The following is a 24,442-nucleotide window of genomic DNA, read 5'->3' on the forward strand; positions in this document are numbered from 1 at the left end:
GGTACCTGCAGGGTTTTTGGGGCTGCTCTGGTGGGCTCCCCCTCCCAGCCCTGTCACGGTGCTACCAGCTCTTCCCTCTCCTTGTGTGCATCCCCCTGCTGGGCTCCCCAGGGGGAGATGGGCACTGGTTGGCATTCAGCACAGCACCATCAGTCAGGTTCTGCTCAACAGACGGGTGTCCCGGCTGTCCTCCCAGCCCCAAAGCTTTCCGCGGTGCTTTGGGGAGAGGCAGAGAGCAGGAACCTCTGCCAGTGGGAGGGAGCCGGTGACCAGCAGCCGTCCTGGTGCTATGGCAACTCGCTAAGCCCTGGGTGTTGATTTAATGCGTTCTGCCGTCCTCGGCTGCTTTACAAACCGCAGCCCCTGCGCTGAGTGGGAACTGCTCCCCTGAGCCAGGAGACCACCTCGGAGACTGCTGCGGCCTGGCTGTAAATTCCAGCCTGCAGATCGCCGGGAGCCCTGCTTGCCGTCAGCTCCGGCGGCAGCGGGGGGCTCGTGGGGAAGCCGTGCCCATGGCGGAGGGGAAGGGGCTGGAAACCCCCCTGCCTCCTGCCCTCGGCTGTGGGGGCAAAGCCTGCTGCGTGCTGAGCCCCAGACGGGCCCACCAGCTGCCCCCAAAGCAGCGCCACATGGCTTGGCCAAAGGTCCTCTGCTCCTTGCCCCCCATGCTGCTTTCCCTGGTGGAAAGCCAGAGGAGGCCTGCCCCACGCTCTGGCAGCTGTGGCCATCCCCTGACTTTGTTCTCATCTGATTTGTGGAGGACAAATCCCTTCCTGTGCTGGGGGGAAGTTTTAACTCTGTGCGCTGCAATGCTTGCTGCCACCTCAGCCTGCCTGGCCACTGGCTGGTCAGTCCCGTGCCCTCTTCCTACAGCTGGGGCTTATCCAAGTACAAACAGATCTCTGGGAGCCACTACCCATGGCTTTCAGGAGAGAAATGTGATGTTTGGGTGCCCTGCTTCTGTGGGTGTCTGGAAAGGTGGGGAGCTGGAGTCTCCCCACTGTCACAGGCCTGAGTACCTGCCTCTTGTCTGAAAATGAGGCCCTTTAAGGTGCTGTTGGTTGGTCAACCAGCATCACTAATTGCTTTTAGGACTGTTGGCTGTGAAAGCTCATTTTGTGCATTATTTGACATTTAACGCAAAGGTCTGCTCTGAATCTCAAGATCTCTGCCAGGTTCACGTGGCTAATGCACCGGATTTCATTGTAGTCCATAGCACAAGGGGTGCCTAGCAAGGCCCATGGCCTTGATACCAGCTGCTTTGGTCCTCAAGGTTAAATTAACACTTGGCTGGACTCAATCAAGCCTGATGAGAGATTTGTAGGGCCTGGGGGCTGAGGGCAAGGAAGTTCAACTGCTCTGCCTCCTCAGTGGACATCCCCACAGCACCAAGTGAGGGATCCTCCACCAGGCTCACAGCTGCAGGTTGTGCTGGGGCCAAAACCCAACTACTGAAAAATCACCTGGAAAAAGTCAGGCAAGTTTCAGTGAGGTTTTCAGAGCGTGCAGGGCTCTTGATCAGCAGTACCGGGCTTCTCCCTGGCTGAGCCATGGGAGTATCTCTTGCAGCGTGGTCCTCTGCTCTGCATGGCTCCGAGGAGCCTGTTCTGCTGTTTTTGGCCTTTGTGAAGAGCAGGTGGAGCTGCTAACAACCTTGTAATGCCTGTGGGGACAGCCACGGCAAGCGGCAATGATTGCATGGACGAAATAAAAGTTGTGAGTTGTTTTGCAAATATTTCTGAAGCCTGTGATACAGCAGCAGAAGTAGGCGTAATTACACGTAAAAATGTATCTACTTTGTAGTCTTTTAATTATCCACTCAGGTGAACCATAATGTGAGGGGAAAAGCTTTAAATCTGTTCATTTCTAATAATAAAAAATGAGGCGGGAGAGTGTTATTTGAATGTAATTAAGAGAAGATCCAGTTGGATGGATGAGCTAGAGAGCAGGGATCTGTGCTGTACTCCAGAGCCCTCAGGCTCTGCTGCCTTCCCCATCTCCGCCCGCATCCTTCCTCCTCGATGGAGGAGGCTGCTGGGGAGAGCGAACTTGAAACTGGGGAGAGCAAACTAGAAATGGTTCCCTTCCCCCTCCACTGCTCTGCTTGCTGAGCTACTGTCAGGTGAGGTACCTTTGAAAATAAGTTATTTCCATCAAGCCTGCTGTAGTGCAGAGCTTTGCGAGAGAGAAACGAGTGCTGAACTTTATTTTTTCTTATAATGGCTCCTCAGAGCCCCGGATAAGATGGAAACCTGGCTCTCTGGGGCTGTGTGCTCCACCGGTGTGGTATGTGTCCTGTAGCGCTTGCAAGGGGGATGGGAAATCCACATCCTGGGGAAGAAAGCTGAGGCATGAGGGAATAGGGCAGATCTCCCAGGGGAGGGGACGTGGTCTGTCCCAGGGGTGCCACAAGAGCTCATGCAACTCCCACAGCTTGCCCTGCTTGCCTGGGAGCCAGCTAGCAAATTGGGAAGCCTAGGCTGTTTTTAGCAGCACACATGCTTTCCCAGAAAGACAGAAGGCCTTGCTGCCTATCTGCTCTTCTTCTGTTATCATGAATGTCAAGCACTTTACAGACAGAGGCATTAAATGTCAGATCCTGTCCCTACAAGCCCTGCTTGTAACGTGAACGCTCAGACATGCACTGTGGTCATCTCGTTCCCGTTTCCTTCCTCTGATAAGCGTTGTCCTCTGGGCTGCTGTGTTTGGAGACGAGGCCACAAAGCAGTGCTCTTTGTGCTACTGTGGATGCTCACCCTGACATCTGCATCCTCTGTCCCGGATATTTGAAAACACTTGGGATCAGCTCTCTGCCTCTTCTTTAGGGACTCTGATGTGCATTTTGGCACAGTGTTCAGATCCCAGTGACTCTGGTCTCTGCCCGTGCTGCTCCTGTCACTGCTCAGGCTGAAGGCTCAGCCTTTGCTTGGTGCTGAGCCCCTGTGTGGGAGCCTCCCCCTGAGGCTCAGCAGCCCCAGCTCTGGTGCTGCTGCTCTGTGACCTCTGTGGGGCTTTGCCCTCACAGCTCCCTTGGGTGAGCAAGACGAGGCACACCGCATCCAGCACCAGGCTGCAAACCATCTTGCGGCTTCTCTCCCATCCTATTTTTTTCTATCAGTTCTCGTCCTTTGCTGTCATTTTGGAGAATAACAGTGCTTTGGGTGATCTGGTTTGTGCCCTTAAAGGGATAACGAGGCTTCCCCGCTTCTGTGTTATCGCTTTCCCCTTGGTATATACCCCTAGCTGGCCCTTCTTCCACACCTCCTGGTGTGCTCGGTGAGAGCAGGCACCGTGACGGCTACAGCTCTCCAGTTGCTTGTCCTTGATGTAAGGGGGGATGTGCCAACTCCACGTGCATTGGTGACATAAAATGCTAAAGTATATCCCATTTGGTGCCTTTGAGATGGGATTTTTCTTTTGCACTGTGGCATTGACACACAGTAAAATAATACACAAAATACATAGAATAAATTAGAGCAAATACTGCATGCTGATGTCCGGAAATTTGGAACTTGCTGCATGTTCAGTACAGGCTAACAAGATGCATTTTAATAATTACAAACGAACCTATGGCCAAAAGAGCCTTTACTGAGCACACCTGTAATGAATGCTGATGCGGCCATTCCCCACAGAATGCTGATAATCACATTTGCTAGTGCATTAGAGCTGATTTAGGGGTAAACAATAGCTTCCACCTGAATTTGCTTTACAACCTATTGGCTGTAGCAGGTAGCTTTTTCTGTTATTGAAATATTCGTAAATATTTTACCAGGCCTCCACACTGCAGTTGTTGGCTGTGTGTTTTTTTGGGGTTTTATTTTGTACTATTTATTGTGAATTGACAACAATCCTGTTCACCCTCTGTATGACCCAAGGAGCTCACGCTTGTCCCCCCCCTCCTTTGTTGGAATAATTGCTCTTCCCACAGTGACTGCCGCATGGTTTGTAAGCTTATTTCAGGCACAACTGTGGGGATTAGTGATAACGCTGCCTATTGTACCAAGGTTCATACTATTTAAAATTGGAAGCAGAACAAAGGCAATTCAATTCCAGTCCCTCACTCTATGGGTAAAATAGCATTTTCTGACACCGTCCAGGAAGTGTACGGGAAGAGCTGAGTTTCTGCCTGTTGCCTGTCTCTTGGGGCCACAGGCGGGGGTGCCGGGCAGGCTGCTCCCTAAAAACTCCTTCATGGGACATTCTAACAGGCGAGAGCCCCACGCCACGTGGCCCTGCATCCTATGTCTTTGCTCTTCAAATTTCTCTTCTTGGGACTCAAGGGTGAAGGAAAGACATGGCTGTCTGCCCTCCGGTGGGTCTTTGGGTTAATTTTCCCTGCGGCATCCAGCCCCCACAGTCCCTGTCCTGCCCCATGGCCCTGCCTGGGCAGAGGGAGCTGGGAGCACGGGGCATGCAGGGGGTGGCAAGGAGCTCCGCACACACAAAAGCTGGAGCAGCCACCAGCAGCTGTAACCCTAGCAACAGTGTCTCAGGATTTGAATGTAATTATACCTCAAACGTGATAAACACTCAGAAGGACTCCTTATGTGGAGATCATACTAAACAAGTCTTTGAAATTACCCTCATCAAATATTGATAGAGGGAGAGTTTGGGGAAAAAAAAAAAAAAAGACAAAAAAAAAAAAAGAGAGAGAGAAAAGGCGAATTCTTGTTCTTGCCCACGGGCTGCAGGTTAATGGGAATCTGTTGGTTTATCACCGCAGCGCAAGCCCCGCCGATAGCTCCAGCTCACAACGAAATTAAAAGCGGGGGCGGGAGGATAAGAGAAATAAAAGCATCAGGTGAAGCAGCCGTATCGATTGACATTTTGTTTTATGTTCGGCATGCAGGAAAGCGATCCCAATAAACACCATTTATCTTTCCCATCCGCGGCCAGCAGGATTTAATTGCTGCGCGAGGGAGCAGGGGCCTTGCTAGGGGGCTTCAGGGACTCAGCCGTAGTGGCACGGAGGGCAGGGATCCCCCTCCTGCAGCGTGGGGCCTACGGGGAGAGCTTAAAACGTCCTTGAAACGTCAGCCCTGGAGATGTGGAGGGGGATAAGAGCTCTTTGCTCCAGCTCCATGAGTGGTGAGTATCAGGAGAAAGGCAGCTATGGAGAGCCAGCCCTGTCTGTGGCACTGCCAGTCGTGAGGTGCTCAGTGGTCCTGAGGCTGGGCTCAATGTGGTGAAAAGGCCAGCAGCGGAGTGTCCTCAGGACGGCTGGCAGCACAAAATGCTTGCGTGCAGGCAGTGGCTGCCAGGGCTGAGAGAGGCCCGGGGGTGAGGGTGCATTTGCCCTGCGTGCAGTGCTGTGGGTGCTCTGTGGTAGCTCTCTGTGCTTGCAGCTTTCTGTCATTTGGTTTTTGCAGAGAAAACCCGAGCAGTAGTGAACGAGGTGGCTGCTGGCATCACGAAGGGAGTCACCTGTGGGGCAGAAGGCAGGGAGCACGCGGGACGCTTCATCTGGTGGTGGCACCACTGCTCGTGCCCTGGAGAACTGTGCTTTGGGGCAGGCCTGGCTGAACCCATGCTTAAAAGCACCTCGTATAGCACTGCTGGCAAACCTCTGAGCGATCAGAAAACCATGTTTCAGCTCCAGCCACCCAGATCTGTAAAGTCCATCTGAAGCCAGAAGATGTGTTGAGATAGATGAAGGTTTTAGAGCATGGGGCCAAAAACAAAAGTGGCAGGCAGTCAAGCCCCCCAGCTGTGTGCCCATCGGTGCTGTGCCACAGCAACCGGCTCTTTGCCGAAAACAGCTGGTGAATAGAATGCAGAAACACGGTGCCTGGTCAAGCACTGCCGGCTATTTTACGGGCTGCTTACAAACAGGTGAAAACCCCTGTAATGCCAGTGCTGAGTATTAGTTACTGCTGATGTAGCTGGGAGAGGAAATGGGGGAGAAATGCATCTTTAAAGGTTGGTGGCAGGATGCAGAGGGTGACTTTATGCAGTGCGAGTTGGCTGTGAGGGACTGGTGGAAAGCAGAGGGTCTGCAGGCTCCTGGATGCTTGGAGATGCTGTTAAACAGCGTGTGGTGTCGGGGGAAAAGGACTGCGTGTTGTCTTCTGGAAAGTATTTTTATGATTTAAAGAAAGCTGTGCTAACCCTAAGGCTACTCTGCCTACTGTAGAGCTTCTGTCTGATGTAGTTCCCAACCCGAGAGCAGAGCAGGGTGGATCCTGCGTAGTTGGTGATGGTGAGCAGCTCCTGTTGGCTGGACAGCATCTTGTATTTGAAGCCCCTGAGGAAGGATCCAGATGATGTCTGCATCCCTCTGTTTAATCAGGGGATTAAAAAAATAATTTCTGTGGCTTCCTTTCCCAGTGAAATTGCCGTAAATTTCCCTTTCTGGAGCCTCTGGAAGGGGGAGGATGGAAGATTCCTTTGGGTTCATATGGAGCATCCCTGGAAAATATTCCTGCCATCAGCAGCAGATGTCAACAGCTGCACAGATCCTTTGGAAGGGAGAGGCACAGCACCACGGAGCTGAGAGGTGCGAACAGGAGGGCAAGCGTGGACAAACAGCATCCAGGGCATGTGCAAGGAGAAGATGCCGGTCTGGGTTAAAAGTGATGCTTTGACTTTGTGGGAGAGCTGTCGCTGTGAGGTGGCTGGGCTGCTGTGAGTTGGGTAACAGAAATTAAAGGAACTCCTGGGCTGGGCCAGGCAGGCAGTGGCTCCCAGGAACGCTCCCTGAGTTCATGCCCAGGTGGTTCCTTTAGAGGTTAATTCCTCCTGGTAGCACCTGGAAGGAGACCTGGAGTGTTCAGAGGGAATTAAGCTCAGTACAAAGGGTCTTAGAGTTTGCAGGATTCTTAGTCCTCATTTTTTTTAAATGTTAAAATTTGCTCCTATTCATTTCTTTTAAAAAATGAAATAGAAATCCCAAGCTTGCCTCCCAGTGCAGAGGCACAAAGAGAGAGCCGTTCCTAGAGTCAGTAGCAGGGTACACCGCACTTCCTCCTGCTCCAAGGTGGCAGAATAAAGAGCTCCTGCAGTAATCTTTTTTCTAAGAGTTGCATTGTTAAAACCTTCCTTAGGGAAATCCAGGGAGCGTAATTGCTCTGGTCTGACTCTGCCCGCTGAGCCGCTTGAATTAAGTGGGTGTTTTGGCATCCTGAGCAGAGCCTTGTGGGAAGTGACCTTCGCCTTCCGCCGCTGCACTCTGCAACCTGCCGCTAATTAGGATGGAGAGAGCCCTCCTTTGTTTTCAAATACTAGTTTACCTCTGTCTTAGCTTTCTGCCGGGAGCTGACCGGCGTGACTCGGTGCATAATGAACGGGGCGCAGCAGATGGTAGTGCTCCAGCGCCGTGAAACACAACTTTTAACACCACAAAGCAGAGCGGGAGGGAGAGGCCAGGCTTTGAACTGCTTGCGGAGTCTGTTTGCAGCAAAGCTTCTCATTACCCGGAGCTGGAATTAATGTCTGAAACAGCGCTTTGTTTAAAAAAAGTCTTTTCCCCGGCTGCTTTCATTCAGTATTTGCAAACTTGGGAAGCCTGGATGAGGAGGTGATTTGGTGGATAGGCAAGGCTAATGTCTGCGGAAAGACGTGTGCTTTCTGGGGCAGGTGCCAGGCTGTGCCATGGCCCCATGAGAGGGGGCTTCGGCTGCTGCCTGGCTTCCCTCTGCGGTCACCTCTCCCCTCTAAGGCTCTGAGACTGCCTCGGCATCGGGCACTGGTGAAAGGACGAAGTTGGGGCTCTGCCTTTTGGAAAGCTCCTTGTTTCCAACCTGAAAAATGGGACAGAGAAGATGAAGTTTTCAAAGGTAAAGCTCAGTACCTCCCCTGCGGCAGAAGCCAGAATATTGAGCACTTAGAGGGTTTAAGCCAAATTTGCTCCTAAAGAGGATTAGTTAAACTGCGCTGAATTTCTATGTGAACACCCTCATTCAAATGTAATCTGGTTTATCTTAATTTGCTTTGGAAATGAATTCGGTAAACCCAATTAATGTCACTTCAATTCTGAATGAGAGCATCCCGTAGGGATTTACTAACTTTAAAGTAATCCACTTTAAGTTCACACCTTCAACTAATATGCACGAACTTTACTCAGCACTCCTCGTCAGACAGCAGCTAGCCACATCTGGAGGCAAGCAGACATGATCCACAAGAAGCCTGACAGATCTGTTTGGGTGGGTGAAAAATCTCCACCCAAGGTCTCAAAATACCATGGTCCTGAGAAACCTCGGGCCAAGGGCATCTGCACTGAAAAGCACCGGGCTCGTGGTACGAGGCAGCAGGCTGGAGATGCAGGCTCCCTGTGCGGGCACTTGATCAGTTCAGTTCCCAGGACATCTGTGCAGCTAGAAATCACCTTCATGTTGTCTGAGGGTGAGCGTAACATGCTCAGCCCTGCTTGGAGATCAGGCACAGGGAGGGCTGGCTGCTGGCTTACCCCTACGTGGCCGTGCCTGTGTAGGAGGCAAGGAGGCTCCCACGATGAAAACCAGGAGGGCGTGGAGGCTTGCACAGAGCTTTTCTCTCAGAGGAGGTGTGTGGGAGGCCTGCTCTGATGTGGCCAGCACAGGAGCACCTGAGAAAAGGAGAGGACAGGAGCCTACTGTTGCCTCCCAGCCCTAGCGTGCAATGGCTGTTGGAGCGAGCCTGTGACAAGCCCTACTCTTCCCAAAGCACGAGGGAAACGCCTCAGGTTATGCGTGGGCAGGCTGCTGTGGGCTCGCCATCATGTCGCAAGGCTCCAGATGTGCACCTGAACAGCCATGCTCCGTCGATTCAAGGGCAGGAGGGAACGGCCTAATGCCATACGCATGTGGCGTAAAGACTTCTGCAGATGTTGGGTTCAGCCCCTGGGGCAGGGGGCTTCGCCTGGAGCCCTGCTTTACAGCGGGGCTTCAATCAGATCCTTCTGGCCCAAAGTGCAGTGTGAAACCCAGACAGACTGGTGGCACCACACCTGGTGGCACACGGAGCTGCAGTGCTGAACCACAGAGCCATGCTGCCTGCTGCCAGGTGCCTGGTAATGCTGTCCTGCACCCTGTGTCTGTGCTGGCACTCCTGTAACACACCCTGCAAAGCAGTTGTGCTCCTGGAGCCTAAGAAAACTGATGGACAAGGGCTGTTGCTCTAGGAAAGAGCCAGTGTGGGCTGAAGCAGGTTGTGTCAACATCGCTGCTTCCTTCATGAGGGTGAACTGCAGCTCCAGGGAGAACTGAGCTCTTCTCGGGAAGGCAGCATTTGCGTGGGGAGTCAGCGGGATGGGCTGGAGTTAACACAAGTGCCACAGCTCCATGAAATCTGTTGGAAGCACTCAGGTGTGCTCACCTCCTGTGCCGGGTGGGATGGAGCAGCCTGGCCTCAGCACAGGGGCACAAGGTTGCTCGTGTCCCACTTGAGATCCTTCATGCAGCTGAAGCCAAGCAGCACCTAGGTTCTCATCTCCAGAGGGTGTCTGGCATCCTTGGCAGGGTCTGAGCACCATGAGGAGGACAACGATGAGCCCTAGGTTAGAGCTGTGATGGGATAATTGTTTGAAAATTGAAGTTAGGCATTTTCTTAGAAAATTATTCTCTGACCCCTTCCTCTGTGTTGGTGATGAAGACAGAAAGGAAAGGAGCTGTTTGTTAAATGAGGCCTGTTCTTCAAGCCCTGCAAAAGCTCTCAATAAGTTAATTGTTGACCAGATTATTCCTATCTCTCCCCTCTTGGTGTCTGTGGTCCTGTTTGATTTATGTCAGCTGAGAATTTGACCTAAATGGAAGTGGCCAGGTGAGGAGGAAGGCTTGTAAAGCTCCCAGGTCACACCTGTGTGGCATGGCTCTCAGTGCTGCAGTTCACTCCTGAGCTTGGAGGAGGAGAGGGCTGTACCTATATCGTGCCCATGCTGCTGAAGCTGGAGGTGTTGCACACTTGGAGAGGCAGATGAGGACTTCTGTGGTGGAATTCAAAGTTTCCTGGTATACTCACCATTGGTTTGTTTTTAGCTGAAATGATCTGGCTGCTCAGCATGCAGAGTGGTGGCTGTACCTGCACTGAGCACTCTGGTTGTTCCGTGTGCTCTGAGCAGCATCCAGGGGGCAAGGGCTGATGCTGGCATCCTCCGTCATGCTGTGTGAGTGTAATCTGGTGTAGGCTTTCTAGGAACTGCTGCTCAGTAAGGGAAGTGTTTGGCAGAGCAGGGCTCGGGGCTGCCTACCTGCCATCTCCTTTGCTCATCACTAGTTTTCCTTGTGTCCCTGGGTACTGCTGAGCGATATTGAAGCTTGGATAGAAGCGCCGAGTTGGCAACTTTTAATATTGCTGAAACATAATCAGCTTTTGCTTCTACAGCAATTAGCATGTTATTACCCATAATGTTTTGCATGGCAATTTTCTTGTAAACATTTGTACTAATTCACCATAACCTAATTATTTTTATGACATGTAATTATGAAATATTTTTGGAGGAGGAACGGTTTCATTTTCTATTTATACCATTATTTCCTGGAAATAGCAGATATTTTTAACATCAGGAAATACATTTTTCCCCTTCACCAGTTAGTTTTTATTTTTATTTTATTTACTGCCTCAACTTGCCTGGATAGCTCAGTAGCTTGGACTGCACTCTTACAGAGACATGTGATGGGTTCCAGGAGAGATTAATTGCACTGTAATTTGTGGTAGCATAATACTTAAATGGAAGAATATTACAGGTGTTTTTCTTCACTGCTCAGTGGGTAGATGTGGTGAGTCCCAGTAACAGCATCTGCCATAATGTCCCTTTTCTAAGTAGTTAAGGAAAGAGTGATGTGGCGGAGCTGTTTCAGGAATGCAACCCGTCTGAATGCAGGATCTCTTGTGGGAGATACTGGTGGCTTTTGGTGTCAGGAACTTACTGCTCAAGCCTTAGATCTGGGAGGGCTGGCATCCCTGGACTCTGCCAGCTTGCTTTCTGGCTTGGCGTGGCTGTGTCAGCAGGCTGAGAGGATGGAGAAGCAGGGTACCAGTAGGTGGGTGGGGATGTTTGCCACCCTTGCTTAAAGATACTGGCAGAACAAGAGCAAGGAGAAACGTCCAGGCTTCGGTTCTGGCTCCAAAGAAAGACTGTGAATCTACAGAGGCAAATACAAAAATAACGTCTGGAGCAGAGCAGTGGGGAACTCAATCTTTAGGGAACCTTGTGGGATGATGTGAGAGGTAATTTTGAATCCCTGCAGCTTGGGAAGGAAATTAAATTTGTCTTGCCCGCTCCCCACGTGTATTCTGCTCGCTTGGTTACTGCACCAAGCAGGGAGCTGCTCACCCTACTTTAAAAGGTTGCAACAGTAATCACGCTGGTATATGTTGCACATGCTCAGCCAACATCTAATGGCAAGAGGCCTTCCTTAATCTCATTCACGGAGCTGCTGTATAGAAAATGTGCAGAATTCAGGCTTAATCTTAATAAGTATGAAACTTGGCAGGCTGAAAGACTTGTATGTCTTGCCTGATCTCCAGTCTGGAGAGGTCTCAAAATGGAGCAATGTGTAGCACATTGACATGCTAGAAGAATTTCTACAAAAAAATGCATTTTTAGATGACTGAATGTCATATAAATGAGATTTATTTCAATGCCTGTCATGATAGTTGAAGCAGTAACAAATTCAGTAATTGCTAACCCTGTGGTCACACAAGCTTTGAATGTTTAACTCTAAGCTACATTTATAGATCCAGTCACAGCAACTTTTAAATAGTATAGCCAGCCCTTATTATATCCACCCTTATATGCAGAGAGGCGAGTGTCCTGGTTGGTGTCTGTGTAGCTGTGCAGTGTGCTAGCCATGTTGAGCATGCTGAGTGTTACAAGCAGACTGCTGTCTCAGAAGTTGCCTAAAATCATCTGTTAATCCTGTGATACTGATGAGGAATGTGGAAATTGGGTTAAGGAAAATTCGCTGGCTTTTTTAATCTTTCTTGATGCTGGAAATTAGTGCGAAGTCACACTTCCAGAAAGCCTACAAGTAATCAAAGGTGCAGATCTGAAATGATACAGTGATTTCTGTGACTGCAAGACCTGAGAATTGAAGTGGGCTGTTATGTGGAGAATTTTAGCAGCTTTTCGCTCTCCCTGAATGCCAGCAGCCTCCCCAAAATTCCCTCAAAAGTGACTTGCTCAACAGCCCTTCTTAAACGAGGTTGCTTTACTGGTGGGGATATTCATTCTCTGTCAGAACAGAGAAGGTGACTTACAAAGTTCTTTCATCTCCAAAACCCAGTGTTATCCTTGATCTTTCTGCAGAAGTAATGAATTGAGATTGTGCTGTAATGTCTATCTCATGAAATATCTTGAAAATGAAGTGAACTCTGCACTGAGTTGTGATGCAGCTGATACTATAACTGAGGTATCTGTTAGCAGAAGTTAGTTACTTTGAGCCCAAACGTTGCTGTGATTTTCTTTATTTATTTTTTTCAGGGACTGTGCATCAGCAAGGATGTTTGTACATCAACAAACAGTCAAAAATGTGTCAAAACCTGGTGTTGTGTTTGATGTTTATCAGCTGAGCTCCCTTAAGGCACCCCCAATAAGTATGCTGGCCAGGGATTTTGAGAATGAGTCAAGGATATCTAAGAGGTCCCAAACGGCTGGTAAGCATTTTACCATCCTGCTGGTAATATAGGAGGGACGCTTTTGTACATGATGAGTTTTCTACCTGTGAACTGTAACTCATTAGCAGTACAGGTGTATCTAGAACTGATGAAAACGAGCTGTTCCTGTTATTCTAATAGGTATAGGGAATTGTACCTTTAAACTTGTTGTGAGCAGATAGAAGGGTGGTGTTTCTGTACTTCAAAGGTATCTACTAAAAATCTGACTTTTTTTTTTGGCCTTGTCTAATATTACAGAGGTCAGGAAATTGGAAATGGCAGTTCATTGCAATGGAAAAGTTTCCTAGCTTATAACTGGAAATAACACAGTCAAGAGGTTTCTGATATGCTCTGATATTCTAGAAGTTATCTATCAGGTCGTGGCACTGCTTTGTGTTTTTGCGGAAACGGGTAAAATATAAAAATAAATAAATAAAAAGAAGTATGCAGAGAAAAAGGGCATCTCTTCTCTATCAAGAATCTTATGAAAAATCCATCCCTTATCTCTGCTGGAGGTCTTATGAAGACTGAGTTAACTGTCTCTAAGACCGCCTGAGCCGTATCGTATTTGGAAGTAGCCAGATCAGTATCATCAACTCATAAAAACAAACAGAACACCCCCAGAATATCCCATCTGCCTCAACTTCACTGACAAAGAACGTTCTCCTCAGCCTTTGACATAACCTGGTGTGCTGCATGCTTTACATATATGTAAAAATAATACTCTATTAGCATATATTGCTGCAAGGCTTGGCAGAAGGGGGTTGGAGACAGGCAGCTTGCAATGGGCGATCTTCTTGAAGCAGCTGTCTTAGAGTGCTTGTCAAAACACATTTTAAAATGACTTTAAAAGGTCATGCAAGTGTCAGAAGGTTATTCTACAGTGTACTGATCTGTGTCAGTGTGGCGGTGGATGAAACTAAATGTACAGCTGACAGGTATCTGAAAACCCAAAAGTCAAATGTGTATGATCTCATAATGGCCGTGAATTTCATTTATTTGCTGTGATTATGCCTGAAATGTGCTTGTGGGTTTTGTAGTGCCAGGATATTGAGGAAAAATCACAGGAGCCAACAGATGGACCCATATGTGTATGAGAAAATGGTTGAGACATAAGTGTTCAAAATTTATGGTGGCCATAAAGACCTGTGGAAATGATTGATTCTGCTCATTGCACATGCAGATCATGACAGATATTAGAATAAAGTAAGAACTGATAGCCTCTGATCTAGGAATTAAATTTTTCCTTCCATGATGTCATTATGATGTCATACTTTATTGCCTATAATTTTAAAATCCATCTGGGTCCAGAGCTGTTGTCACTGTGCTGAGGTTCATGTGTATGACACCGCACAGTGTGTCAGCTCCTGTCTCTGATGGCAGTGCTCTAATCATTGGGCGGTGCTTTTCATTTAATCTCTTTTTTCCCTTATGTTTGTGATTTAAAGCGCTTTCCTGTCCTGATATGGGAAGTTACTGCTTTCTCGGGGCATATCATGTTCCAAACCAACTGTTGCTGTTTCTGAGGAGGCAGTGTAATTTGGAAAGGTCTTTGGAGGGCAGTGAGTGCAGTTCTTAGACGCAGTTTATTCAGAAAAATATGGACTTTTTTGGCCTGGAGGTCCCTGTCAGGTTGAAAATGATTGTTAGGGGATGAAAGGGTGACTGGCGCATGTAATCCCTGTGTCCTTTGCCTCCTCTCTCCCAAAGGCATACTAAACTGGTGTTCTCTAAGAGCAAATAGGACAGAGAAGAAATATCACCTGGTCACTGAGGCTGCAGGCCAAGATGTGCATGTGCCCAGGTTAGCTGGCAGATCTTCACGACTGTCATTGGAACGTGCCATCTCCAGCTCAAATGTGAAATCCTTGAATAAAACAGACCACAGGGGAGAAGTGGCATGCTTAACCCGAAGACGTTCTTAATTCCTGTTCCAGGGAAGCATGTCTTGCCTCACCAAGGTTGAAAAAAGGTCCCAGAGCCAAAGGCCTTCCCTAAGAAAAGGTGCTCCTGAGGGGCACAGTGAAAGCAGGCCATGGCGTGGGCTGCTTGGCTTTAGCGAGCTACTGGTGCTGGTGTTCAGTTACCATGGTGATAAGCATGGCTACTGACCAGGCCTCAATCCCTTTTTCCTGGCCAGCGGGTGCGAGCCCGGAGCAGAGGCCTTGCTACCTTGCTCCAGTGCTTTATTTTTTTTTCAGGCGAGAAAGGCTCATGGGCCTTCCATTGATATCCTCCTCCTGCCCCTAGTGTTTCCTCACCAAGTGCAGCACGCAGTAGCCCTCTTCATCCCTTTGGACTTCCATCTGTAAAACGATATGCTGGTTATTTTTACAGGAAAGGATTATTTTGAAACTGTGGCTGTGTCCCATCTTCGCTTCAGCCTCCTTCCCAGCTGGCTGAATTGTATCTGGATTCCCTCTGACAGAAGGGTAGGCACAGGAGCAAAGTCTGTCATTTTCTTTGCAAAGCCTGTGGTAGCAGATTGCAGAGTTTTCTGTCAGTTCATTAATTACGGGGGCTTTAACTTCCGAGACTAGCAAACACTGGAAATACCAAGGTTGCCTCTCAGATGTTATAAATAACCCGTTGGGTAGCTCTGAATTGGAAGAGGGCTCACAAGCTGCCAGGTTTTCCTTGTAGTACCTGTGGCTCGGAGCAATGTTAATTGAAGAGCCGCCACTTTGCTGGCACCACAGCTCACGCAGTGTGGAAGCAGCAAAGAGCACACGTGGGATGCCTGGCCCTGGAACGACGGGCTGAGCTTGGCGTGAGATGTTGCCAGGGTATGGGCATGTAGGAACCACCGCCCCAGAGTAAGGTGATATTCTTCTGGGACTGTGGCTGATCAGTTGTCTCAAGACTGCACCAGGAAATCTTAGCAAGTTGACAGCGATGCCGTGAGCTTAGTTTCTCTGGTGGCTGCCAGCTACTACAGGAGGAAAAAACAAATCAAAAGCATAGCAGCAGCAGCAACAGTGACACTGATGAGGGGGGAAAAAAAGCCCCTGTGGTGCAGCTGGCTACTTGCTCAATGCAACAGCACCAGAGAGGAAATTCCTTCCCAGTGCTCACAGGTGATCAGCTTACACATTGAAGCATGAAGTTTGATTACCCTTGTAACATTTTATTAGCTTGCATAGCTGCAAATGTTATTAATGCTCATAAAATTATCCAGTCCCTTAAAATGTCTGTTCCACTGGTGCGCGTCTCCATGACTTCCTGGGCAGTGGATTCCAGAAGTGACTGTACTGGGTCAAGTCGTATTTTTCTTTTATTTGTCTCAAATCTACAGCCTTTCTGTTCCATCAAGTACCCTCTGTTTCCCTTTTAAATTAAGGGCCTGGTTAATGTGAAGCAGCAAACCAGTTTTCACTGCAGACTGTGCTTCTCCTTACTGCAGTCAGCCTTTCCCTATTTTTTCTCTGATTGAGAGCTTCTAGAGCATGGATGTATCCTGTACTCCCTGGGTTAGAGGGGAGTTGTCTATACGTGCATTACACATCCATCCCTTGCCCTTGTCACTGCTTTGGTAGAATGGCAGGTGTCAGAGTGGTGGCTGCTGTTTCTGTGGGGAACAGGAGACAACCTGCTTGCCTGCCCCGGGGAGGAGGCAGCCAGGTGAATTTGGCAGGGCTGCATGAGCACATAAGGCTCAGAATGAAACCTGCTTCACTTGTGGAGGTTCTTCTCTAGCTTTGACATGACATCCATCTCCATTTTCTACATACAAATATATACATGTGTTTGTAAGTAACCTATATATGTGTGCGTATTGATGCAGACGTACTTGTGAATGTGTATGTATGTCTGTATCTATACAGAGGCACGTGTATTTACTGTGGCACCATCCAGCCACCTAAGGACCTTCCTGGGTGATTTGGGTGCCAGTGGCCTGCTGCAGGGGATCACCGCCCCCTGCTATGTGCATGTGAGGGATGCTCTTGGAGGCAGAGTAATAACAGGGAAGAAAAATATTGCTCTGGGCTGTGTGTCAGCAGACTTCAGACGCAATAGGGCCCGTGTTTCCAGACAAGCCTTTTTAGCTAATTAGCTTAGTAAAAAAAAAAAAAGTCTATTTCTCTTCTAAAATTCCCTGCCGTCTATCTACCTAATAGAGTTGAGCAGCTATATATTGTGTGTTGGGGTATGCAGTGCACCATCTGCCTCCAGTATTTATCTCATTGCTCCCAGCCTGGTCTCTCCATCTCTCTGTCTGCAAGAGCAGCCAGGTTGCTCAGGCTGACCGTTCGTCCTGGGATCCATGGTAGTGCAAACGTGATGGAGCTCTCCTCCCCTTGTGCCTTCTCCTTTGCTATCCCATGCCAACTCAGCTGTGCCCGTGCCCTTGCTTGCCTATTTGTGTTCCTGTAAGAAACATCCAGCAAGAGAAGGATAAACTGGTGCAACTGTATGGCCTGGGTCAGGGGCCTTCTCACCTCAATTTGTAAAACTTTTGTAAGGTTGCAAGGGTGTTACCTCTGCTGTTGCCTCTGGAGCTGGGATGGGTCTCTGGGGATACCAGTGAGGGCTGTGGTCGAAGCCCAGTGGGTGAGTGCTGGACAGAGGAGAGCTGTGGGCAGCAGGGGCACCCGCTGATTTGCAAGTTAGAGAGACAGATCATCCCCTTATGAAACTATCTGCACATCCTGCAAAAGCAAGCAGGGGCAGTTAGCAGCATCTAGGCTCCAAGAAGGTCAGATGAGAAGCAGGGACAGACATGCTGGGTTCCCTTGCCGTTACTGTTGGGGGTTCAGAGCTGTTCCATCCTAGTAAGGATGAATGCAAGGGGTCCAGTCTGGCATGGTGGTGCTTTGGCTTCAGCGTAACTCAGACTGGAGGATGCAACGCCTGAATTCTGGCCACGTGGCCAACCATTTGTAATCAAGCGGGAACATCTTGTCTGGAAAGACGTGTAAATGTCGCAGACCCACATGGCAGCAATTTTCACCTAAGATCTGTTTTTTTTGGATGTTTCAAACTCCAGCCTCCATCTGTTGGATTGCCGTTAGCAAGATTAAAGAGCCATTAATATCAGAAATCATTTTGTGTAGGAATGTACAGACCAGAGTCAAGTTACCTTTTAACCTTCTTCTTGGGAAACTGAATTGACTGAACTCCTTAAGGTTCTCACCTTAAGGCTGGATTTTCACACCCTAAATTATTATTGCAGCTATTATTTGAACTCTTCATTTCTGACACTTTTTTTTTTTCCTCTCACAAGTGTGAATACAGAAACTGGACACAATGTTCTTGACAGCATCAGGTAGCAATGCAAAGTACACCTCCCGTGTGCTCCACCATGCAGAGGAAGCGTGGTGCTGGAAGCTTGCGTTAGTCAGATGTCTACCCTGACCTTTGCTTGCTGCCCCGAGCAAGGCTCACTAAACCCGCTTCCAAATCCCAGTGAAGTGTGTTGCACTTGACGATGATGTATGCATGTGGGTTGTCAAGTACTTAGGGATGACAAATGCTTGTTAAATGGTGAGCTGGTTGCTTCTTTCCTGGGCTCCGTTTTTGTTCGCAGCTCTCTAGATGTTTGAATAGCGTGGAGCCAGCCTCTCTGGCTGGAGGAGAGGTGCTGCTGCGATGAGTGGGTGTTTGTCTTGGATCTTCTTTTTGTCTGTTTACAGTCTTGTGTTTGCTTGTGTGTAATTGTTAAAACGGATTTCCTACATGTTGGTGACCTGTCCAGTTACTGTACGATTACCCTTTGCATTTTCTGCAAATGCTTTCAGCCATTTTCCGACTTGTTGCTGAAAACCTTTGAATATTAACACTGTGCTTCTGTGCTCTGGCCCCTACTTCATATATCTTTTTACTGCACTGCTTGTTTTAATAACAGAAATTAAAGTGTTGGGCAACGGTTTATAAAACTGTTTAAAAACAGAACAAAAAACCCAGAAAATCCTGGAACAGAATGCCTTTGTTGGCTAGAGTTAAGGTTTGTAAATATTTATTCTTCACGAGCAAAAAATATCAGACTGTTGTGATAGGAAAAATTGGGCAATTCAAATTTAAAGTGGCAGCCCCCACGTACAGACAGCGTGCCTGTGGAAATGTCGATGGGCCGGAACCAACTGCTGTACTGGGAGGCGAGCTCCTCCATCACCGGAATTTGTAAGAGCACTTTCTACCCTTGGCTGTAACTTTAGAAATAAACAACAGTGCATTTGTATTCGTTTTTCTCTCAGTTTATCCCAGTTCTCAACCAGTTCACAACCTACCACTGCACGTGGCACCTTGCTTCCAGTCCACTAAAATGTTTCAGAGGCAGTATTGTCCTAAACAAACACCTTTGCCATAAAAACCCTGAAGTGTGTTTGATCATGAAGCGTGTGAGAGAGGCTCTATCAGGTAAGGTTGCTTGGCAGCCCTCGCTCCTCGAGTGATCGACCCACCCTCGTTGTGCCAATTCTTTGCTTGGCCCCCGGGTGTGGCAGCGCTTGTGCATGTCAACCAGCGCGTTCTGGGAGATAATTCTGTGCTCTCTGGATGCAATGGGAAGGCCTTGAAAGTGTTTTTCTGAAAGAAAAACAATATTCTATGGCAACTGGCTGGCCTTCAGAGTGTTTTATAAGCAGAGTAAGGCACGGAGGATGTTGTGCCAAGAAGGACTTACATAAATCGCTTTCTGCTAAGATGCAACGTGAAACCCTCCGACGCGGCTCTGTTTTCTCACTCGCTTTTGGCTCTGCTTCTCTCGCTGCATTTTGAAGCAGGGTGGAATGGTGATCCCAAATGTCTTCCCTGGCTCCTGCTAACGGTCAAAGTAGCTAATGGAGTTTGCTGAACTACCAGTAATGGGGCTCTGTAAACCTTGGTGCGGTCTCTGAATGCAGATGACAGGTATTGAGGATTAGTTTTCAGCCCCAGCACAGGTCTATAGTTGTGGGTTTTCTTGTGTGGTTGACTTCTGAGCTAAGGCCAGAGGTTTTGAGGAAAACCAGCAGAACTAAATGAAGTCTGTGTTACTGTTCCAAGGGCTTCTAGTCCCAGCCTTCCTGGGAAAGACATATCCTAAGAGCTGCAGCAGGGAGTTGCAGAATTTCTACCATATCTTCTGTGACTAACCTGTGGAGAACGGGAACCCACAGGTTGCTGCCTCCCTACTGCCAGAGCTCACACCTGAGGTGCCTCTGCCTGGTTCGACCCTCTCAAACCAGAGTGAAGGAAAGCAAGTCTGCCTGGGACATGGCTACTCAGGAGCTTTGCTCTCCTACAAAGGTGGGAGGTTAATATAGCTCCCAAAATACTCTTAGCTTTCTTGCATTTGCAAAGTCAGAGTTGAAAGTTAGGAGCTGGGCATGGGAAGTTTTTCCTTCTTTAAAGAAAGCAGAGTGAGAAAGTACATGACAAGGTTTTGTTCTGCTTTGTATTCTCGCCTTGGAGTGCTCCATTCTGCTCTGCATTAATCTCTGGTTTACTGTGCAACCCTGGTGCTTAGACAGAGAATCCTCAAAGGAAAGATGTGTGGAGATATTCATGGAGGTCACTTCACCCTAGATCTTTAGGGCGCAATTCACTTTTTGTGAGCAATAATTCATTACTGCTGTGATACCTTGATTTCCCCATCATAGCGGGCGTGCGGTATTTGGACAGCAGGAAGGAAAGCTGGGAGCTGAACTGAGCAGTGACTCCTGAAACCAGAGCAGCAGCGATGAAACAGCTTCGGCAAGGAGCTGAGGAAATGACAGCCATGAGGATTCCGGAGCCTCCTTTTGTGATGACCTTCGTGATCCTGAGCAAAAGGTCATGGGCTGTAGCAGCGAGCAGATCCCTTCAAAAATAAGATCCTCTCTGAATCTAGCAGCTGAGAATTAGGCTTGGGGCTGACAGAGAGCTCAGCGCGGGCCTCAGGCTGTGGTATGTGATGGGCATTAGCAAGCTGCCTTGTTTCCTCTCTGCCGTTCCTCAGAATTGCTGCGTTTGGCAGGAATTAATGGATCTGGAAAAGGATGCGGTGGTTAAAGTGGCCAGGTCAGGTAACAGCAGGCCTGGAGGTGACTGGGTTTGCTCCACCAGCTGTTTGACAGTCCTGCCTGCTGCTGCAGCATCGTGCAATTAGAGTTTCACAGAGCATATCCCTGTGCTCTGAGCTGTGAAGCTCCTAATTTTCAGGACCTGCTATTTGGTCCTGGGGGCGTGTTCCGCCTTATGAAAATGGCCACCTCGTGTGCCCTGGGCAATTACGCTGAGCCTGGTGTGCTGGTGGGTACATGTTTCATTGAGGCTGTTCCATCTCTCCTGTTCTGGTGTCAGTTTTTTGTGGCTGCTTTCTCAGCTTCTCTGATTCCTGCAGGACTGGGAAGAGCAGGGAATTTTTATCGTATCCCATGCAGTTAATTAGGAAGCATTCCAGCTTGTGCCGTTTGGTGGGGAATGTTTCCAGGCTGTTCAGTGATGTTAACAGAGAACAGACCTTGCAGACTAAGTAGGAATTCCTGATGCTAGTACCTAATTTGGGATGAGCTTAAATTCAGGAGCCCATATTCTATAACCTTTAAGTCTCAAGATTGCTGCCCTTGCTGTTGCTTGCTGGCACTACTGAATGGGAGGGTGAGGGAAATAAAATACTCTTCTTAGAGTGGAGAGGTCGGTCTGTCCTTGGGCTGGCTGGCTGTGCTAGGTCAAGGAAGTGGTGCAGAACTTCTCTGATAGAGGACGCTTAGTTTGGGGTGAAACAAATGGATTAGTGACTCTGAGGGGTCTTCATGCCCCAGACCACCAGCAGCTCTTGCTGGATACCTGGAAGTGGTTGGCTGAACAAATCAGTTCGGTAACCGAGACAGCAAACTGTGTTAGAGGAACTTTGTGATTAGATGAGGTCTGTGATGGAATCAGGCCATGCCTGAACCTCCTCAAGAAACCCTCCCCCTGGGGAAGGCATCTCCAAACTGAGCGTGCAGTGAGGCAGCAGGTGCAGCACCACGCAGCACCCGAGCAAGCTCCTTGTTCTGCATTTTCTCACCAGCAACTGCTGGGGCTTCATGAATGAGAAAGGGACTGCCCACACGATTCAGGCTGGGCAGGATAATCTATTTATGTGTGATTGACGCTGGGAAAACATTAGTGAACCCTTGCAGTAGGGTGGCAGCTCATTGAGATGCGGGGCCGTGCTGCGCTCAGTCGCTATTCATCCTTTGAAAAACGCACCACCTGGCAGGATCATGCACCTCGGCCACCAGCTCTCCGTCACTGCTGGGGCCATGTCACTGGAAATGACAAATTGGAGGGGAGGAGTACAGGGTGGGGAGAGAATAGCCAAGGGAGTGTATGAAAGCCACATCTGACTGAGATGGGCTCGGGGAAAGTTGAAAGAGCAGCTGCCTTTGTGTAAGCACCTACTCCACCCTCTTCTGCGTAGGCAGGAGAGACCTTCCTGCCTGCGTGGGCAAGGGGTCTGCAGGTGGGAAGAGGTGGCGTGGCGAGCAGCAGCCTGAGAGCAGGACCCTTTGGGACATGAGAAGTGCCCTGCTGAGCCTAGCCCAGCACCCTGCCCTGCTGGTGTAGCAGGTGTCCTGCGAAGAAAGCGTGGGGATCTGGCCCCTCTTGCCATCCCTTCCCCAAGTGTCTGTAGGTCATTGGAAGGTATCTCTCTGAAGGTAGCCTCTGGTTTTTGATCTATCATTCATGAATTTTTGATCTTGTTTTGCTTCCTGGTGGCCGACTTAGTTGTCTGTACAAGGGTTGGGGAGCCTGGCTCTTCCAGCCTGCCCTGGTGGAGGAGGTGGGTTGCCAACACTGCAGTGGGACCTGCAGCCTCCCCGCCGTGACAAGGTGAGGCTAGTTTTGCCATGACCTGACAGCTCAAGGGAGCTGCTCGGTGCTCTGCCATAGTGCTGTGCACTGCTCCATTCCTCCTCTTGGCATGCTTACATTTTAGCTGGAAGTCAGATTTTGTGCAATAGGGGTAAGCGTTGTTTCGGACCCGACTTCTTTACCCGCCCGAGTCATGGGTGTCCTGCTGCCACACAGGGCTCAGTGGCTCTGCTGAGCTGCAGCTCCAGGCAGAGGGATGAGAGACGGTGTCTGCAGCGGGCTGTTAATCTGTGTTGACTTGATATGTAAGCTCAGAGTGGATCACTCTCCTCTGGGGTGGCACTTGTTCGCAGTCATTAACCTTTATTTGGTTTGGCTTATTTACTCACCTAGCGAATTAGGTCAAATTGAAGTGGCTTATGTTACACTGAGCAATGGCCACTTGAATCTGGAGTGACCATGTCCACACAGAGGTTAATGCAGTTCAGCCCAATCACTTTAAATCTACCCTTGCTGCTAACAGGAAGGATTTCCATCGAGGTCCCTGCAGAGGTATGCCCTGCTCCCTGCATGTTCCCAGCTTGAAGAGGGGATCCCAGCCCTGCTGCTTCGGCATCTCACTGCAGCCTCCCTCCCTCCTCGCCTTGATCAGCGAGCCCAGCTCTTGGCAGTGTGAGCGTCTGTTTGTGTGCTGATTTAAGATTCTAGCTGAAATAAAATGAGTAATGCTAATTGCCATAATTAGACTCCTTTTAGTCTCCATATGAATTTTACCGCTCTTATTACACACAGGACAGGAGAACAAGGTTCCCAAGAGGGGCAGAGTTAACTAGTGAAATAATAAATCTCTTGCTTATTGGCAGGTGCTGTAGGGTTGTACTGACACTGTAACTTTGTCAGTCTCTGGCTAAGTAATAATAAATGGGACCCAGTGAGAGAACTGGAACCCCTGAGCATGCTTCTCGAGGACCTGGAGGCAGTCCAGCTGCCATAGCTCTGACCCAGGCCCATCAGTTGCAGCTGCAGCGGGTTTTTTCTGGCCTGCAGGGTTCATTCTCCTGGCTGGGGACTGCAAAAGCTTCCGTCCAGTTGCTGGTTCTCTGCTCCACCGTGAACTGTCTGTAAGACCTCTGCAGCTCTCCAGGGCTCACACAGTCTCTCTGTGCTCCAGTCCAGCGGAAATCCCCCCATCTCTGTCTCAAAAGGCACTGCATGTGCACAGGCTGCAAGGTGTTAGCACGCTTCAGCAAGGTTGCATGAAGAACTACCTGAGGTGTGTGTGGGAGACAGAGGCTTCCCACTTGAGATCCTTCTGAAACCTGCTGCAAACAGGAAGTCTGTATGAAAATATTGGACAAAGGAAAGGGTTTTAGGGCCCAAAGGGCTCCCCAGGCAGTAGGATCTACTATAGCCTTTGTCTAGGAAAGGCAAGGTACCATCCCTACAATGCCTCTCATTCAGCACCTTTCAAAGCCCCACTGCTCTCCGATGGGTGATCAGCAGTGGTGCTGTCATGGGATCGTTTAGGATCACTGGGATGTGCCTGCCCACGTCAGTGACTGTCCTGGTGCTCAGTGGCAGCCTTAGGACTCCAGTTAGGACCTGCCTTCAGGAGCAGCTGCCTCTGGAGCTGTGGCTGGGAGGAGGAGGAGCTCGCATTGCCATTTCCCAGAAGCAGAGCCTGGTGCTGTGCCCTCAGCATAATTTGGCCACCACGAGCCCAGTGGGATGGACGCTGCATGGCTCCAGCCCTCAGGAGGGCTCTGGCTCGCAGGAGCCAGTCTGGGTGTCCAGGACCCCTTCTGCCCTTCAAGATCATCTCTGTTCTCTGAGCAGCTCCCTGAAGAGGAAAGGTGGCTTTAATCCTGCCTGCGAGCAGGAAGAAAAGGAAAGGGGAAGGAACTGGTGTTGCTGAGCGGTGCTGGAGATCAGTGGGAAATCACAGCTATCCCCAAATCTGCAAAGCACTAACTTCCCTGAGAGTGAGCGCTTGATGCTGAAGGAAACAAGGAGACAGATAACTGATATTACCCTAATGAATAAACAAATGCTTTAAAGGATGGACTCCTCATGCAATGCGTTATTTTTAACTTAGTGGCAATTTGCATGC

Source organism: Netta rufina, assembly GCF_964035555.1.
Source record: "Netta rufina genome assembly, chromosome: 9".
Lineage (NCBI taxonomy): Eukaryota > Metazoa > Chordata > Aves > Anseriformes > Anatidae > Netta > Netta rufina.